General features: G+C 31.5%; 1 protein-coding gene across 3 annotated transcripts in view; it reads right to left on the bottom strand.

Moving 5' to 3' along the window:
* The window catches only part of LOC114325151 (uncharacterized), a 77,217-nt gene that overhangs the window by 23,682 nt on the left and 38,480 nt on the right, over positions 1-15,055 (bottom strand). The window lies entirely within an intron of this gene.

The raw sequence follows: 15,055 nt of genomic DNA, 5'->3' as shown, positions 1-15,055 counted from the left end.
TATTTCATTTCTAAACTAAAATAATTCAGTGTTTTTTCAAGATTACATCCCGGGCTTTAAAAAAATAGCAAAAAAATTGTATTAGATTTATTCAAACTTGAGTAATACCGTCTTAAATTGGTGGGAATTCTGTAGAACTACGAAGTTTTCAAAAATTACATTTTTTGAGACATGGTATTATTTGAATTAAATTTTTGAGATTTTTTTTTGAATAAAACATCGTTTAGTAAGATTATTGAGGGTTAAGTTTTGCAAATTTGAGAGTTTTATAAGTAAAATTGTATTAGTTACACATTTTTAAATCATTTTTAAACAAAATTCATGTAAGGCTCATTTTCCGCCCACACCGTAGTTATGTCCATATATTTTATTTCTTTCTATTACAACCATAAGATAGCTTATTTCATCTTCTTTCATGTCCAATTTGTAAAATTTCTTTTGATCCATTAGTTAAAGAATTACATTAAAAAAACTCAACCGTGCACTTCTTCCAACGCTAGTTTACAGTGCGCCAATGTGTGTGAGAAGGGTGACTTTAGCGTTATAAATAAAAAATTACAGAAGCTAGAGATTTAATTTTTAAAAAATCTTCACATAAGGTTTTTATTGTAAAATTTTCTGAATTTTTCAATGGTCAAGTCAGTTTTTTTCTAAAAATTATATTTTCGGAGTTATTTAAAAAACATCTAACTTCGCTGTTCATTTGTTTAATAAAAAATGAAGCACCCACTTCTCAAGTAGAACTTTTTGATATGTTGTTTATTAAACATTTCTTAATGAAATTACAAAAAGTTTTATCTTGTTTGATTTTTTCCGAAGTGAAAATCTAAATGCACTCCCCTAATTAAATAATATATTAAATAAAAATTGGAAGAAATTTTGGTGGAAATCAACTTGTGTGAATCGAACACCGCTGTCCTGCGCGTAGCACCAAAAATTATTGTTTATTTAAAAAAATTCCTGACGCCGTGGTAGTTAATGGATTTTAATTTTAAAAATTGCAAATTAAAGGTAGGGTATTGTTCTATACGTAAAAAAATTTCAACTTGCTATCTGCTTTATTTTCAATCCTGCAACATCTTGAAAAATGAATTTTTTTTGCGAAAGCTGGATTGCAAAATTTATTTTGCAAAATCTATTGCACCGATATTAATGAAATTTACATTATTATTTAACTTTATCATATAGTTTTTCTGGGTAAAATATTAAGGTCCTAAGTGTAGCATAAATGGTTGAAAAACGTAAAATGCAAATACTTGTTTTTTTATGTTTTTTTTTCGCAATTATTGCTATTTTGCAACAAGGGTAACAATTTTTAAAATTTTTAACCCATCCTATATTGTAGGTAATTTAACTATCCAACTTTTATGTCAGTACAACTTTTCTCGAAAGTGAATACTTTGAAAGTTATAATCAAAAAACCAAGAAAATAATCGAATTTTTCCTTCATTTTTTGACATTTTGATTATTTAAACAGTGTTCCGGACATTTTTGAGTGGAGGATAACCCAATTATTATTATAGGAGTTAACTCCAAGAAATTTCTGCAAAAAATATGAGTCACCTCTCAACGTCTATCTCAAAACAGATGCGCCGTGGACTAAATACAATTTCGGTCTGTACTCACACTTGTAATTATCTCATCCTCCCTACAAGGTGTCTCAAACTTAATATAAGAAAAATATTTCTTTTCTTTCACCCGGTATAAATACAAAAAATAAGTTTGAGTAAACCTTTGCCCAACTGTGTAAATATCAAAGAAAAATCTAAAATAATAAAAAAAATTAGTGGAATCCGTTGATCTGTTCATGAAAAAATCAACTACATATGAAAATGAGCATACTTTTAGGTGATGCATAACTTTTGAAACTATGTTTATATTTTCTTTAACTGAAGTTCTTTTTGTAAAAAACAAAAAAGATAAGAAACTTTAGTCTATTTATAATTTTTAGTTATTGGCGATTGTTTTGAATTTATACAAAAAATTTAAAATGCCAAGAATTTTCGGTCGTTGACACTTTCGTCATTTAAGCGACTTAGGACTTAATGCGAAATAGGCATTGTAGGCATGAAAGAGGCCGGATTTGGTTTAGGGTTAGACGTCTACAATATTGCAAGGCCATAATTTGCGCCATCTTAGGATTCTTACTCTCAGAAATAGAAGGGACAGTGTACATTAAGTAAGATATTATTTAGTTGCAGCTACATCAAGGATAGTTTTAAGAAGAACAGTTAATCAAAGATTACTTAGAATGGGTAACCGGTGAATTGCTCGAATGCAATTGCTCGAAATTAATTGCTCCAAAGCAATTGCTCGAAAATCAATTGCTCGACATGAAAATTGCTCAAAATACAAATTGCTCGAATAAAAGAAACAATTATATATCTAAAATATTTATTCACAATAATACAAAATATATACATAAGAAAGGTACTTGAAATAGGACAAATTGTGTGATATTCCACGTATATAATCGTATATTAATTTATGCTAAAATAGTTATTTATGAAACAGTTCGTGAAGTATGCTTTTTGCGAACGCACGCGATGTTTAGAGAGCACGAGCGACAACGGAGCGAGTGCTATAAATCGCGTAAGTTCGCAAAAAGTACTTCACGCACAGTTTCATACAATATTTTATCTATGATGAACAAATAAAAAAACTGTAACTCTTCTGACGACGTCACTGTAATTGATTTCTATTCTACAATTTTTAGAACTTTGACATTTAAAACTTCTTTCAAACCACAAAACTGTCAAAACTTTTGTCGTAATTTATTGCTCATTATGTCATCACAATGACACCCCGAAAGTTAAGGATATTTGATTATATGAAAGTGTATCGAAAACAGTGCAAAAAAGTAAGTCCCATTTAAAATACATTGTTACTTTACGCACACTTTAAACACTTCACGCACTGCTATCTATAATGACAGTTTTCACAAACTAAAAACATATACATAATATGACATAGAATAGATAAAAGTATTTATCTCATATTATGTATAAGTTTTTAGTTTGTCAAAACTGTCATTATAGATAGCAGTGCGTGAAGGATTTAAAGTGTGCGTGAAGTAACAATGTATTTTAAATGGGATTTACTTTTTCGCACTGTTTTTAGCATACCTTCATATAATCAAATATCCTTAACTTTCACGTTGTCATGGTGATGACATTGTCAGCAATAAATTACGACAAAAGTTTTGACAGTTTTTTGGTTTGAAAGAAGTTATAATTTTTAAATGTCAAAGTTCTAAAAATTGTAGAATAGAAATGAATTCCAGTGAAGAAGACAGTTTTTTATTTGTTTATCGTAGATAAAATATTGTATGAAACTGTGCGTTTAGTACTTTTTGCGAACTTACGCAATGTATAGCACTCGCTCCCGTGTCGCTCGCGCTCTAAACATCGCGTGCGTTCGCAAAAAGCATACTTCACGAAGTTTTTTTATAAATAACTATTATTACAAATCTCAAATATCTTTGAGGTTTTGATTTTCTTACATTATGATAATTAGGGATTATAATAATTTCCAGATATTAGGGAAAAATTAAAATCATTAAGTACTCATTAACATGCTTACCCATTACCAATGTTTCTTTATTGGGTATATATTATTGTGGATCAAGCTATCAATCAAAGATAGAATAAAAATTTTATTTTTTTTTAATATAACGCGGGCACATAAATTTGATCCACCCTGTATATTGATTTGTAACTATTTATTATAAGTAGTTTTTAAGAAGTGATTTATCGTTAGTAAGTTTTTCCCTGAAAAATAAAACACATTAGGAAAGAAAGTGATATGAATAAGACAATAATTGTTCAGGGTATTTGGAGATTATAACGGTGTTTTGTTATGCACGATTCCAAAAGCCACATTAATTAGTTCTTAGGAAATTAAGGTAAAGAAAGTTTGGAATCTTAAATATGTTTGTTTAATGATAGGAATATTTAGATAATTTACGGAAAGTCTGGGTAGGAATATTTTTGAGAGAATGACTGTTTGTTTTCAAATAAAAAAAGGAAGGTGGGGAGATAAATGTTTCTGATTGGCTAGGCACTTTGGAATGGGGAAAGTTTTGTTTGAATGTGAGATAGTTGTGGAAAGAGGAACTCATTATATTATTGGCATCGCTGAAGAGCAGTCAACGTTTTCGTGGATAGTTAGATAGCAAGTACCAGTGGGTGTTTTGATAGTGCTGAAAATAGATAGAGAAAATAGATCTAAAAAGTGGAACGAGAGACAGATCAAATTGAGACGAAATACCTCTTTGATTCTGTATTACTGTGAGAAGGAGAGGAAAGAATTTTTGGAGTTTGTGTTTTGTTCGAGAATTGGTGCTGGTATGCTGATAGATTTGAAGCTTGAGAACGGAGAGGGCTTTGATGGGTAGCCTAACATAGTCAACGAGGGAGAGCTGTTTTGGGTCAAGAGAAGACATCAGAGTGAGTGAAGCAAAAGGTCAGTCAATTTATGTGAAAGATATTTTTATGTTTGGAAACTAAAATTTTGAGTAAAAGCACATGAATTAAGATTCCAATATTTCAAAAAGTAAATAGGAAGTATAGGTAATTTTGCGATTACTTAAATTTGTTTGTTTAGCTTGTTTTATCAAAGTCATCGGGAACAAACCGATAAATTGTTTTTTTTTAACTCGAATAAATTTAAGTGGTAAAAATTTCATTCGGACAGCTGTGTCCACAGGTTTTAAATTTGATCGATTTTTAGAGAATAGAATTTGATAATAAAAGACAATTCTGTATGTTTATTTTATATTTCTATTTAATTCCTTTTCCTAATATTTTTTCCCGATTAGAACCAACTAAGAGATACTGAAACCACGAGAGAAGATAAGTATAACATAAGATAATTTAGATATTTTTTTTGTATTATAAAAAGGCACCCTGAGATTTTTTATTAGTTTTTTTGTATGATTTGCGACAATTGGATAATTGATTAAATAATTAATTGGAGTCATCAAATAAAGATTAAGTGATATTAAAGTAATAAAAAGTAGATCTGGGAAAAAAGAGATGAGCCCAGAAGAAGAAAAAAGAGTGACAAAAGAAAATGAATCTTGGGATTCCTCAAAAGAAGAGATGAGCCCAGAAGAAGAGAAAGAAGAAGAAGAAGAAGAAACAAGATTGACAAAAGAAAATGAAGCTTAAGATTCCTCGAAAAAAGAGATGAGCCCAGAAGAAGAAAAAGAAGAAAAAAGATTGACACAAGAAAATGAAGCTTGGGATTCCTCAAAAGAAGAGATGAGCCCAGAAGAAGAAGAGATCAGAATAGAAAAAGAAGGCGAAAAAGATACTATTGAAACTGTGGTATTTGAAGAAGAAGTATGCAAAATGGAGGAGGCAGAATACACAATAAACATGTGTAAAGAATCGGAAGAAAACGAAAGAAAATTGATATGGGGAGAAGAAAAGGAGAAGGAACTGCGTGTAATATTGAGGGGGTATGAAAATTTAATAAATGAAGAAAACAGAGTAGCCAAAAAGTATGAGCATTCATTTGAGGTTACAGACTTAGGAAATTTTTGATCGAAAACGTACCCAATCCCATATAAGTACAGACACTGGGACAAAGGAAGCAATTGTTTTTTCAGGCGGGAATAAATATTTTGACATAAGAGAAAGCTGTTGTCGAGAGAAAAATCATTTTTTTGTTGCACTTATTAAAAACGATTTTATCTCAAAACAAGGCGGGGATGTTATTGTGGATCAAGCTATCAATCAAAGATAGAATAAAAATTTTAATTTTTTTTAATATAACGCGGGCACATAAATTTGATCCACCCTGTATATTGATTTGTAACTATTTATTATAAGTAGTTTTTAAGAAGTGATTTATTGTTAGTAAGTTTTTACCTGAAAAATAAAACACATTAGGAAAGAAAGTGATATGAATAAGACAATAATTGTTCAGGGTATTTGGAGATTAAAACGGTGTTTTGTTATGCACGATTCCAAAAGCCACATTAATTAGTTCTTAGGAAATTAAGGTAAAGAAAGTTTGGAATTTTAAATATGTTTGTTTAATGATAGGAATATTTAGATAATTTACGGAAAGTCATAAGTTTGTGTAGGAATATTTTTGAGAGAATGACTGTTTGTTTTCAAATAAAAAAAGGAAGGTGGGGAGATAAATGTTTCTGATTGGCTAGTCACTTTGGAATGGGGAAAGTTTTGTTTGAATGTGAGATAGTTTTGGAAAGAGGAACTCATTATGTTATTGGCATCGCTGAAGAGCAGTCAACGTTTTCGTGGATAGTTAGATAGCAAGTACCAGTGGGTGTTTTGATAGTGGAAAATAGAGCTGAAAAGTGGAACGAGAGACAGATCAAATTGAGACGAAATACCTCTTTGATTCTGTATTACTGTGAGAAGGAGAGGAGAGAATTTTTGGAGTTTGTGTTTTGTTGGAGAATTGGTGCTGGTATGCCGATAGATTTGAAGCTTGAGAACGGAGAGGGCTTTGATGGGTAGCCTAACATAGTCAACGAGGGAGAGCTGTTTTGGGTCAAGAGAAGACATCAGAGTGAGTGAAGCAAAAGGGCAGTCAATTTATGTGAAAGATATTTTTATGTTCGGAAACTAAAATTTTGAGTAAAAGCACATGAATTAAGATTCCAATATTTCAAAAAGTAAATAGGAAGTATAGGTAATTTTGCGAATACCTAAATTTGTTTGTTTAGCTTGTTTTATCAAAGTCATCGGGAACAAACCGATAAATTGTTTTTTTTTTAACTCGAATAAATTTAAGTGGTAAAAATTTCATTCGGACAGCTGTGTCCACAGGTTTTAAATTTGATCGATTTTTAGAGTATTGAATTTGATAATAAAAGACAATTCTGTATGTTTATTTTATATTTCTATTAATTCCTTTTCCTAATATTTTTTCCCGATTAGAACCAACTAAGAAATACTGAAACCACGAGAGAAGATAAGTATAACATAAGATAATTTAGATATTTTTTTTGTATTATAAAAAGGCACCCTGAGATTTTTTATTAATTTTTTTGTATGATTTGCGACAATTGGATAATTGGTTAAATAATTAATTGGAGTCATCAAATAAAGATTAAGTGATATTAAAGTACTAAAAAGTAGGTCATAACAATATGTATTGGATTTTTCATTTTGATTGTATTCATTGTATTTTGTGTGCCATTATGATAATTAGGGTTAAAACGAGAACAAAGCCCTAAAACGAGAACAAAATTTAAATGAACTAAAAATTGAACAGTATATAAGTGGCGAACAACCTCAAGTGGGTCATATGAGATATATAGAAACAGTGCTGATAGGTTATTGCGTTTAATTAACAATTACCAAACACAAATTAATATCTGTAATTATATACCACGTGGAATTTCACATAATTTGTTATATTAAAAGTGTCTTTTTTATGTAAGGACCTATATATTTCGGATTATTGTGAATAAATATTTTAGATATACAATTTTCTTTTTTATTCGAGCAGTTTTTATTTCGAGCAATTTTCATGTCGAGCAATTGATTTTCGAGTAATTGATTTCGAGCAATTGATTTCGAGCAATTGCGTTCGAACAATTGACCTAGAATCCTTAGAATGGCACTGAGAGCTTATTGTCCGCTTTTGGTATTACGTTTGGCACCACAGTATAAAGCTCGCTGCTTAGAATGGTGCAGAGTTCGGAAAACTGGAATGGCCAATGGAATTTTATCTGCTTCAGTGATGAATCTAGGTTTTGTTTTGGTGGCTCTGATGGGCGCATAAGGGTAAGACGTATTCGAGGTGAGAGAGGAAATATAGACTTCGATGTTGAACGACACACAGCAAGACAACCAAGCATTATGGTATGGGATCTTATATGTTTGGCAAGCAGACAAGCAGATCACCTCTAGTTCTTATTAACGGCATTCTGACAGCTCGTAGCTCGTAGCATTGGTGAAGCACTGCAACCGGTTGTACATGCCTACCTACAAACCATTCCAAATCCGATATTTTAACAGTTTAATACAAAATCTTATATTGTCCATGAAACCATGGACTTCATACAAGAATCCACAAGGAAAAGAAAAATTTTTCCTGTAGTTGGCTGTATACCATCAATTACAAAAATTGGAAAAATTCTTTGTAAATTTTATAAAATTTTTATTAAAAATCCCTTTAAGGGTTACATCACAACAAAACGTTTTCGATTTATAAAAAATCATCATCAGTGTTAGACCTAAAAGTAGGTATAACCGTTTTAATGAATGAAAAGTTGATGTTTAAATTTTAACTAAGGTTAAAACAAGTTGGTTATACTTACAGATTGGATGCCAGCTGAGCCACCAAAAAAATATTCGGATAAAAACCCTTAAAATATTATAATATGAATGCATTAAAGGTACATACTTAAATAAAATACTTTAGGATGGATACATGGCAACAAGGATAATGCCCTTAGGTAAGGTATTGAATTTCCCAACACGTGGGATGCAAATTGAGTTGTTTACATTCCAATGATTTAATGGCAACTAAATGCAAATTTGATGTTTCCGAAAGGTGTCAAAAACAAACCGACAATGTGACGTAGAAGTTACATTAGTTTTATTATAATTAGTTGGCTGTAGTAATACAGGGTAACTTCTACGTCACATTGTCGGTTTGTTTTTGACACCTTTCAGAAACATCACTCCATTTGCATTTAGTTGCCATTAAGTCATTGGAGTGTAAGCAATTCAATTTGCATCCCACGTGTTGGGAAATTCAATACTTTACCTAAGGGCATTATTCTTGTTGCCATGTATCCATCCTAAGGCATTTTATTTAGATATGCACCTTTAATGCATCCATATTATATTTAAAAGGTTTTGATCCGAATATTTCTTTGGTGGCTCAGCTGGCATCTAGTGGCGGCTGGTCTGTAAGTGAAGGGGGAGGTCATATCCGGTGGTTCAAGATTTTTTTGGAAAAACAAGACCTACAAATCCCATTTTAAATAATTTCTTATTCCATCATCTGTATTGGTTTCTTATAACTTATTTTGCAATATGTTGTTTAAATTTAAGCAGATCTTTATTTGACAAGTAAATATGAAATAAGTAAAAGGAACAAGTCTTCATTACTAATTGTCAAATAAATCAGATAAATAGTATGATATAATATGTAATTATAACAGCCAGAATATCAACAAACTACTTAATATAAACAAACTACTTAATATAAACTCAAAACCTAAAATAAATAAAAACTTACATTTTTATGCGGATGTAAAAAGTAAATCGATTCTTCTTCAATTTAATTTCATTTGGCGTTGGAGTTCATTTATACTAACCACTACCGACATTTTATAACAATCTATAATAAAATAATATTAATCTCACGAACGCACTTAACTTAACTTTGTAAATTCCGAACTAATCTTACTCCCTGCGTAGATCTACGGTCTACGGTCAATGACCACGATGGTACCAACTTGTATATAAGAGCGTATTTTCGTGAACGTTCGGAATCCCACTGCTGTATTCTCACAGTGAGGTCAAATAAATTTCTTGACCATCGTGAATGTTCGTATTTAGCTGTTTTAGAGTAATATTGCGGTAGTTTCAGTCAAAGATAAATTTGGCTTTTCGGTACTGTCAAACAGCTCGTATTTCATGTTTATTTATCGGTAATCTTTTGGCGGCATCTTTGTCGCTATATTTTACAACAACAAAATGACTGAAAAGTCAATACAATAAAAGCAAAATTTAACTTTGAACGATACTATTGTATTCCGAACATTTTTAATACAGAAAATTTTCTTTTTTTAAGGAAATAATTACATTATATTCGATTGATTGTACAATTATTACAGGGAGGTCATTGACCAATTGACCTAAAGGGATAACCGCCACTGGTTATCTGTAAGTATAACCAACTTGCTTTAACCTTAGTCAAAATTTAAACATCAACTTTTAATTCATTAAAACGGTTATACTTACTTTTAGGTCTAACACTGATGATGATTTTTTATAAGATCGAAAACGTTTTGTTGTGATGTAGCCCTTAAAGGGATTTTTAATAAAAATTGTATATCTTTTACAAAGAATTTTTCCAATTTTCATACAAGAATCTTATATAAAGGCTTTGGAGTAACCATCAAGATCACTGATTTGTCACCCATCGAACATGTATGGGATATGGTAGATCGAAACTTAATCGATTGCCACTTCCTCCAGGAAACTTAGAAGACCTGTAGCATGCCATAAGAATAATCTTGTTGAGTATTCTACAATATGATACAGACTTAACACCTTGGTTGAGTTACGGGACAAGTAGACCTCGTACTACACTAACGGTTGGCTGTGTCTACTGTGTCATAACGCACGGTGGAAATGGGGTATAAGGGTATATGCCTCGTAACGCACCCAACGTAAGTTAATAAATCTCTAAACGTAGCCAAGATGTTAATTCGATGAATACCCCATCAGTAACTGAGTGTCTAGAAAATAAAGGACGAGGCACTCATTATTAATTTTTTGACGTTGTAAATTTGTTTATAATGTTGTCAAATAATATTAATATGATATTGTACACTTCCATAAATAAATATTTAAAAATTATATTATGTTACCTTCCAGGTGTTGCACTTTTTTGGCCATCAGTATAATAACACAAGCCTACAGAAAAAAAACTTTTGTTTTGGTGCCGTGAATCTTTAAGCTGATTTTTACTATATTAGGGGCGATAAATCGAAATATGGATTCCGTTCTTTTGTATCAGCTCTAGTTTTATGGATATGGCACATTCCGAAATTAGTAGTTTTAATATGTGAGATAATGAAGAATATGTTATTTAAAGGAATATACATTGTTAATTAAACTTCTTCCTCGGTATATTTGTTGTTCTCAATGTATTATGCTTTATTTATGCAAGAAAGAACATTATTGCCCAGTCTTTAGTCGAACCAGAGAAAATAATCTTACCAACCCTCCATATTAAGATAGGCCTATGAAGCAATTCGTTAAGGCACTTGATTCTAATGGACCATGCTTCGCCTACATAGGAAGGAAGCTGCCCCTAGATAAGTACGGAAAAACTTAAAACTGGTATCCTTGATGGACCACAGATCAGAATTCTTACAAAGGATCCGTCTTTTGTGGGGTCAATGAATGAGGTAGAGAAAAAAGCTTGGCTTTCTTGTGGATATTATGAAAAATTTTCTGGGAAATCACAAAAGTGAAAACTATGCTGAGCTGGTAAACCGTTTGCTGAATAATTTCCAATTACGGATGTAATATAAGCATCAAAGTCCACTATCTTTACAGCCACCTGGACCGTTTCTCTGAAAACTTAGGTGACACAAGTGAAGAGCAAGGTGAGAAATTTCACCAAGACACAAAAACCATGGAGGACCCGTTCCAAGGAAGATGGGACACCCGTATGATGGCAGGTTTTTGCTGGAGTCTGAAAAAAGACTGTTTAAAAGTTCATTCCATGAAATCGCGCAGGAGACTCTATTGTTACGTCTGTTACGTCAAGTAAAGTTTTTTTTCTATTTTGTTAGTTTTTTTCTCAAAACTAATTGTATATCTGTTTCATTGTACAAAGGGTTTTATTGTAGTTAAATGCCTTAAACTATACTTTTTTTCTAATTGTGTGATTTTTATTCCAATTTAGTAAATCCATATCAGCATATTTGTATTTTAATGCATAATAGCCGGCACGACCTACTTTATCTTGAAAACTAGAGCTGGTAGGGCAAAACTAAAGCCATATTCGGAATTAGCACCCCAAATATACTTAAAATCAGCTCTAAACACTTTGGCACCAAAAACACAATCAATGTGTAATCAATGTAATAGGTACCTAATAGATACGATATCGCCGGTCCGGAATAAGAATGACGTAACTGCAAACAGCCAAATTTCTCAGGAGAGCAAAAAACAATTTTTAAATATTTAAAATAGGGATTAAATGAGGAGTAATCGTCCATGAGCATCGGTATGGCGTTTATTGTTACAATGATTGCTCTTATTTTGATCCCTAATGGTTCGAATTTCGTTACCTTAATTTAATCCCTCCATTTTAATCCTTCTTACAGTTGCATCATTCTTCATCTAAAATTTTTTAAATATTTAAAATAGTGATTAAATAAAGAGCAACCGTCCGGAGCATCGGTATGGCGTTTATTCTTACAATGATGGCTTTTAGATTCATCCCCATTGGTTCGAATTTCATTATCTCATTTTAATCCCCCCATTTTCAACCCTATCTACAGTTGCCTCATTGTTGATCTGAAAATTTGTTTGTACACAAAAACTATTTTTAAATGTTTATTATGCTGCTATTCTTACTCTTACTGCGACGACTCTTATCTTCTTCCCTATTGGTCAGAATTTCATTATCTTAATTTAGTCCCCCCATTTTCAACCATATTTACGGTTGCGTCATTCGTCATCTGAAACAATGTATAAAATGGTGCATATTTCAATAACGACGCAACTACCCTGTGGTGGCTCAGCATATAGTTACAGTTCTGTCGTTTTTGTATCATCTGTATATAGTATTTTATAAGTTATTTACGCAATAAACAGGAATTGACAAAATTTGCAGTTACGTCATTTTTATTCCGGACCGGCGATATAAAGTCAATTGGGACCGAGCTGTTTAATGCATAAAAATTATTGGATATGTAATTTAGTATATCACAAAAAATAAGGGTGTCCGATCTAATTTTGTTCTGACTATAATAGGGAACTTGCATAAATTTTTAAGTATTAAAATGATATTAAAAAACATAAGGTAACATGATCTTAAAACGCTTGCAAGCGAAAAAAACAAATATTTTTAACCCGTACTCTAATTACGACGCTTTGAAAATGCTATAAAATTCAAATATCTTAGGAGGCTCTTGAACGTCCTTCTATTGGTCCGACGTCACTGGCCACGGTCAACCGGGCTTAGCAGTCGGAAACAACGCGATTAGGGTAGGTATCACGGGTATATTACATTTTAATCGTCTTTAATGGAAAATTCCTAGGTATTATTTATTTTCATCTTATATATTATAATAAGTAGTTCCCCAATCAGCTTAGTTTTAAATTGAAATTAATAAAGTTGAGTGCTACTTTGTAAATAGTTTAAAACGCATAATATGACGGACGAGGGTAAGTCTGACAACTTACCTACCGTTGATATCTTCATGGTGGCAACTTTTATAAAAGGTAGTGAAAGCTATTCTATTAGAGAAATGTGAGGTGTCAAGGCAAATAAGTAAAAGTTATTAATAAGCATGTTTAAACCGTTTATAACAATAGTTTGGTACCATTATATTATAGTAGTCGGTTTACCCCGTGGGTTTAATCTACCTACCTCTAATCGAAGGATTTCGTATATCCTGGAAAAGATTACGGTGTAATTTTCATTATAATAAAGATTATATTTTATTGTAATGTTTATTAGTACCTACTGGAGCCTTTCATTATTGTGTTCAAAGCCTTCTGAGAAAAGATTATGGTAATTAGTAGACGTACCGATAGAACGTGTGCATAGCCAACAAAATCCTTCTTTACAAAGTTAATAATACGCATAAATAAGAAGAATCATTATTGTAATTTTACAAGTTAATATCTTTATCATCTCAGCTTATACTTACACCGCATTCCTCAGTAGACCGCAAGCTATAGTAGAAACCCGACTGTAGACCGCATACTATAGTAGCATCAATAATTTTTAATTACTCTTACTTTTATTACTAAAAGTTTTGTTTATTATTTTTAAGTTACTTGTTTCTTCTTTGTTCTTCAACACAAGAAACGACAAAAGTAATTTCATAAAAAAGAACTTTTTGATACATGTCAACAGAGATAAAATGTTAATATTTTGCCTGTCACAGAAAAAATCATTTTTGCCACAGAGTAAAACAAGATATTTCAACTATATTATTTATCTATGGGCAAACTGCATTAAATGCAATAGCTCACCGAACGGGCGAAAACAATAAGAGTGGCCTGTGACATCAGACCCAAGCTCGCGCTTTAGAAGTTGTTTGAAACGGAAATTTTAGGAGCGGAACTTTGATCAGATGTTGTACGTACACTATTCATTGTTAAGACGTAATATTTTCAATATAACATTTTAAAACATAAATTAACAATTTTATGCAAAAACATTTTTTAGTGCAAATTCCCTATTAATTAATAATTAAAAAATGACTTTTTTATGCATTAAAAAAATTTCCTACCCGCGCAGATATTATTTTAGATATTTTGGATCATTCTAAACAAAAAAGGTTTTTTGTAATTTTTCTATTAAGTATATCGTTTTCGAGTTATAAACAATTTAAAATTGAAAAAAGAACGAAAGATGATGATTTTCACGGCTCAAGAGCATAAAAAAAAATTATTTTTGAAATTATGAAGTACATTAATTGAAGTTTAAACCTTATTGTACAATAAATATATTATACACGGCTCACTAAAATAATTAGTTACGCCCCTGTACTACTGATTACTTAAAATTCAAGTAGTATTTTTGTAACCTTTCTGGAAACTCCAGGTTATTGTTGAGACTCGCATTTGAACCCCTCGCCGGGGCAGATCGTCAAAAGCTTCCTAACGAGAATCATCTCTAATCTATCGACGCTCCCGCTATTCGTAAAAAGGCCGCATTTTACCGGTTTTTTTTGCTATCGTTTTATACCGCTCAGATAATTCAATCTGCTCAGTATTATCGACGATGATTTATTTAGCGTATTAGTGAGTGCCTTACAAATGAACCAAATGGATTATGGAATTCAATCAGAGCTCTGATGTGACACGTCATCAAGGAATAAAACTGTAAGTACTCTACATGTATGTGAACATAACTTATTAGTCGTGATACTGTATGCATTTTGAACCATATACCTCTCGTAGCAAATATTCTTTGTGCCATTTATGCAGATAATACTTTAAATTACATATGAAAAATCGTTATCTACTCTTAACCAGCTTACCTATGGGAATATACTCTATAACCGTACAATAAGTATAGGTTACTATTGTTAAGGATACTTTACGTATTGCCTAAACATTTCTGTTCCATCGAGCCG

The sequence above is a fragment of the Diabrotica virgifera genome, chromosome 5, assembly GCF_917563875.1.
Source record: "Diabrotica virgifera virgifera chromosome 5, PGI_DIABVI_V3a".
Taxonomy (NCBI): domain Eukaryota; kingdom Metazoa; phylum Arthropoda; class Insecta; order Coleoptera; family Chrysomelidae; genus Diabrotica; species Diabrotica virgifera.
Note: the sequence above shows the minus strand (reverse complement) of the source record. Positions and strands in the feature narration are given on the sequence as shown.